Source organism: Vicia villosa, linkage group LG1 (assembly GCF_029867415.1).
Source record: "Vicia villosa cultivar HV-30 ecotype Madison, WI linkage group LG1, Vvil1.0, whole genome shotgun sequence".
In the NCBI taxonomy this organism is placed as follows: Eukaryota; Viridiplantae; Streptophyta; class Magnoliopsida; order Fabales; family Fabaceae; genus Vicia; species Vicia villosa.
The window spans coordinates 219,683,478-219,689,417 of NC_081180.1; the positions used below are offsets into that span (position 1 = coordinate 219,683,478).

At 33.3% G+C, this 5,940-nt stretch overlaps 1 long non-coding RNA gene across 1 annotated transcript; it reads left to right on the forward strand.

The window, feature by feature from the left end:
• Positions 1-4,188: 4,188 nt before the first annotated feature.
• Positions 4,189-5,554, forward strand: LOC131622700 (uncharacterized). Its single transcript, XR_009289977.1, has 3 exons — positions 4,189-4,355; positions 5,009-5,118; positions 5,213-5,554. It is a non-coding gene; the product is annotated as an uncharacterized LOC131622700 (long non-coding RNA).
• Positions 5,555-5,940: the final 386 nt, after the last annotated feature.

Genomic DNA, 5,940 nt, shown 5'->3' on the forward strand with positions numbered 1-5,940 from the left:
GTGCAACTTTACCATTAGATATTTTGCATGATGCCAAAACTATAGGAAAACAACATTTATGTATGTTGGATGGTATCTCTGAGTTTGTGTGGCACCCTTGCGTTAGAGGTCTCGGGAATCATCAAAAACCACTTTGAAATTGGCCAAAATCATGAAAATAGTTTTCTGCACAAAAATGCATTGCATGTGCCATCACATATGTTTTCAGACCGACACATATAACTCAATAACAAAGCCTATAGCTTCTGTTTCATAGGACGACCCATACAGGCTCACAAGCTCACAGGCTGACACATACAGAAGGAAATTCTCTTTTGTGCTGGCACATATGACCTTTAGTCCGACACATGAAATTCAAGAATGAAGCCTGTAGGTCCTATCTCATAGGCTGACATATGTGTGACCACCGGCCGACACATACTAAAAGAAATCTTTTTATGTACCGGCACATGCGACGTTCGAGTCGGCACATACTGTTATTTTTTTACACATGTGTCGGCATATTCAACACATGGGCTGACACATACTATTTCATAAGTCAGTTTTATTAATTTCTTTTAATTCCAAATTTCCTCCTTTTGCCATCAAGCTTCCATAACTATAAATACATCATTCATGCATCATTCCAACTTGATGAAACTATAAACACTTACTACATTTTCTCTTCATCTTCAACCTCCAACCTAAGCATACACACTGACAAATCACACATAATCATTTTTTGTTGGGGTGTCATCTAGTCGAGGTTTGATAACGTCCGATTAGGTTCTTATGTAGCCGTGAATATTGGGTTGAGTTTTACAGGGGATTTCATCTGAAAAAACTACGGGTTTGTCCTCCAAGATCTTTGGTAGATTTGGGGGTTTCGTGCAAGACTTTCAATAGGGGATTGCGGCAAAGTGAATGCTTTGGAGTTTTGGTAACTCACAAAGTAGCATTAAGAAATTTTCTAATTCCAAAATTGGAATTAGGGGCAGACGTACTTGTTGCACCCCAAAATTTTTTCTCTCATTTTAACCTGGAAGAAGGTTGAATCATATTCATTTGCATACTTCAATAGGCCATAATCAAATACATTTCATCCATGACATTGTTTCTTCTCCAATAAGTTACCAAGATAGGAGCATCTATATGAGCCTCCTTTGAAAGTTTACTTGATCAAAAGAGAGGAGCTAAGGCCTTAATGGATCACAACATTTTCTTCATGTCTCATCAAGAGATAGGGGTTCACAATCATCATATTTAAAACTTCTAATTCAGGCTACCTTCCTTATACATTCATCTGATCTCAAAATTAGGATTTCTTGATCAAATTCAACTGATGGTTTATCATATGCTCATTCATTTGGTCTCATTGGGTGTTCAATGATCAAAGTCAAGATTGGGTGCAATTAATCAAGAAATTCAATCTGGGACAATAAAGTCATGGTCAAATTTAGGGTTGACATTCATAATCTTAATATTTGAAGAGAATTGATCAAGATTTTTCATGATAAATCAAGAAAATCAAGAAAGTGGTGGAATTTTGGGTTTTGACTTAAGGTTGACTTTTTCAAAAGTCATGTTCATGTGTTATTCTTATAAGAATGATAACTTTCTCATTTTTATTCAATTGGAGCAAATAAAGTTTACAAATAAAGAGATCATTTCATACTACAAGATCATAGTTGGAATCGTCTTCATTTGGATTTTTTTATCAAAAGTTACGAGATGATGGAGTTCATGATTCAATGTTGGAAAATCTCTAACACTTAGAGTGTGTTTGGATGAAGCATTTTAATGAGGTAATGTAATGTTTTGAGGGAATTTAAAATGATTTGCACAAACTTTATTGTTTGGATACAAAAATGAAGAATTGTTAAAATGATGGAAATTTATGTAGTATTTAATCTAAGTTAAATTTAATCTTTTAAAATGACACCAAAAGCCAAAGAATTTGAAATTCCTCTCATACTCCATAGAATGTATTTGTTACTAATATCTCTTTAAATTTTGCAAATTGGTCCTCATATTTTTCAAAATTACAAAATTGACCCTAAAATTTTTCAAAAATTTGCAAATTGGTCCTTAATATTTTTTAAAATTTACAATTTTGCCCTTCAAATTTTTAAAAATTGCAAATTGGTCCTACATTTCAATTTTTTAATTTGGTCAAAAAATTTTAATTTTTAAAAAATACCCCAAAAATCTAACAATAAATCATCTTAATACTCCATCCAAACAAAATAATTTGAAAATGAATGGATTTCAATTGAATCATTTGAATTGCTTTGAATTTTAAATTCCTTTAAAATTTCCAATTACCTCGTCAAAACACACTCTTAGAATATTTTTTTTATAGTTTGAGAGTGATCAGGTGCTGAACTTCCTAGCTGATTTCCATGAGACTCGAATCACCAACTTAGATTCTCTTCAACATCAAAGTTGTTCACTTCTTAACAATCTACAATATTGTAGAAGGGATCAAGATCCAATTCTCCATGAATGAAAAGTTACACGTGTGAGAAGTCAAGGATCCACTAAGAAATGACTGCTGGGCTCGCAAAGAAATTCTGAGAGCATTATTTCAGGTTGAGGTTAAATACAAAGTTGTTCATCTCCATGCAAGATACAACTTTGTAGAAGGAATTTTCGCCAAAGGATGTTTGGGTGCAAATATATGAAGTCTAGAAGTTGATGTTCCAACGGATTAGCGAGGCCCAGCATTTGGTAGAATTTCCGAAAGTTTCCAAGAAGCTCGAGTATATGACTTTGAGGACATTTTAGGTAATTCTCTAGGCCTCATCTCAAAATGTTGTCAACATGAAAATTGCTCTCTTTCCTTCAGACTTTAAGGATATACCAAGATCATGCTATTTGAGTAGATATTTCAAGATTTATGATCATGAGAACTAGGTGATCCAAGTTCTGTCAAAAATGTGAATGCTTTGTTTCAATATGTCTCCAACAACAATATTGCTCTCCCTCATGATACCCTTACATTGACACCAAGGTTTAGTCAAATGATGGACCATAGATCAAGATAGGTTGACCTAAAGGTGGGTGCATGGGCATGAGGGAAATGGCCTTACATGAGGATTTGTTTGGCAGCATATATACAAAAGATGCAACATACACAAAAAATGCAGTATGGTACCATCACAACATTAGCAGGCGTATACCTATATTACTTCATTTAACCATGCAAAGAGTGACACACGCAAAAGGAAGAGGAAAGTTTACTACAAATTCAATAAAGCTTGTGCATTAAGGTGTTGAGAAGAAAAAGTTAGCTACAGAGGCATCACACGAGACATCACTGCACCCTCTCTATATAAAGTAGAATCACACTGACTTCAAAATCTCTCTCGATCATTTTTTTTCAGGTTCTTTCAGGATCACCCTCACATTCCATCACTTTCTCTCTCTCTAAAAAACCTCACATAGAAAAGTTTGTTAGAGTTTCTAACAAACTCTAACCATATCTCCATCCCTGAACCTGAATCATTATCACATTCACGGTTATCTTGGAAGAACACCACTAATGCCTTTGAATCATTTAAGAATGCTCAGTCTTGGTTTCGCCTCTTCTTCATCTTCAAAGATTCAAGCACGAAGTTGAGTTTATTTCTCAGTATGTTGAAACCGGTTGAAGGATTCATTATCACCAAGATCTCAAGATCCTGTAGAGTTTTCTGAATATTTAATTCAAGATCCTCATCAGGTAAGAATTCTTGATCTCCCAAACTCAGCATGCTTAGTTGTTGATGTTAGGGCATTGCATATATGTGAGCTCCTCCACTGGACGCTGGTTAGCACCACATGTTTGATGTGGATGTGTGCATGTGGTTTTTTCTTTCAGGTGTTCTGATTTCTATGATTCCATGATATAAACGTGTGTTTTGATGAGTATGAACACTATATGTGGATTCAACAGGTTGAAACAAGTATAATAGACGGGAAATTCTATGGTGCAGTCGCCCATTTGACTTCAGTGGTGAAGTCACTGCCTGACAAATCAGAATTAAGTCCTAAGCCCTAATAGTGCCACATTGGACTCAAGCATTAAATGACCCTTACTGACCCTTACTGTGGTAATTTTATAGTTTGAATATTGCAACTTAGTCCCTAATATATTAATATTATTTTTAAAATTTAATATTTATTAAAAGATCAATTAAAATAAAATAAATTATATCCACATCTTCCTCACTCCATCGTCACAACCAATAACCCTAATCCCTAATATTGAGGGTGGGGGTTTTCACCTTTCTTAGATCTCACGAACAACCAACGCCGTCCATGAAACGCCGCCGCCGTCCATGAAACGCCGCCGCCGTCCATCGTCCACCATTCAACCATGAACCACCACCGATGTAAGTTATTCCTCTTTTTCTTTCTCATTCTCTCTTTATTTCTCTCTTTCCCTCTCTCTCTCTCTGTGTTTGTCTTTAACTTTGGTTGATATGTTAAGTCTAGATCTAAACTATTTTGATATTTTTGATGTTTGAATCTAATGAATGATTTGTAGTTGTAGCCTGAATTCGAACTCTACATCTTCAAACAATTTTTTAAAAAGTTTTATAGGTTTGATATGTCTGAATATGAACTCTGCATCTTCAAAACATTTTTTTATATGTTTGATATGTATGAATCTGAAACCTTCATCATTAAACCCTGACAGTTTCAAGTAAAATAATTTTTTTGGTTGTTTTAAGTCTAAATCTGAACTCTTCATCATCAAACCATAACAGTTCAAAGTAAAATTATCTTTTGGTTGTTTTAAGTCTTGAATAGAATGAATGATCTTTAGTTGAACTAGTTTGATATTTGATATGTTTAATTTTAGAATAGAATGAATGATCTTTAGCGAGTATTAAAATTGTTTGTTTTTTGTTAGTGTTTATGAATGCTTGTTAGTATGTATTCCTGATTGTTAACACTGTCAGTACTAAAACTGGTCTTGATCTGCATTAATTTGTGATGTTAACTCTACAAACAAAAGAGTTAATCATATGTTTATTTTCAGCAAAATTAGTGAAGTAGAAGATGGGATATGCATGAAGTAATGTCAGAGAAAGATGATGGAATGAATGGAGAAAGTGAGAAAGAATTGAGAAGGAGAGAAAGAAACATGAGGTAATAATATATATTCATAATATTATGATTTGGTTTGAACTATCCAAGTGTTATGAAATTTGAAAAATTTTGTTCATGTGTTTGATTTTTCCAGGAAGAAAGAAAGAAGGAACAAGCCCCAGAAATTGTGGTTCGAGAGAAAATTCACAAAAGAGCCTCAGTGCTATAGAAAGAATAAAAAACCGTCTGAGGAAGAAAGGAAAAGTTCAAATGATGTAATGGACTTTTATGGATGATGTTGTGAATGGTCTAAATGACTATCAAGTGAAACCATGGCCTCTTGTAGAACATTAGGAGAAAGTTCTATTTTAGATAGTTTCTATACAAGTGTATGCAAATTATCTGTAATCATTTACATGAATGAAATTGTATTCACGCAAATAATCTGTTTTGAGAACTCATTTTACATGAATGAAATTGTGCATTTCTGTTTCTACGTTAATGCTCTTCAAAGTAGAAGATATGGGTGGCTGCTGTTAGACATTAAACTGAAGCAGAAAAATTGAAAAATTGAGTTGACTGTTTAATGCTCTTAAAGGTATTCGAACCCACTCCATCCAACTAGAAGCATGTATTGCTCTCCACCAGACTATACATGTTTTTTTGTTAAATGTTTGCAGAACACAAATATATAATGAATAATTTGATTAGTAGCAAATTGGCATATTTAATGTATATAATGAATATTTTATATATTAATATTAGGTTTTATTTAAAATGTTAAATAATAATGGTAGGTTTTAAAATATTTAGACGTTAATAGTTTATAAAATAGATTTTAAAATGTTAATAGTTTAAATATTAATAATTGAATGATTAAAT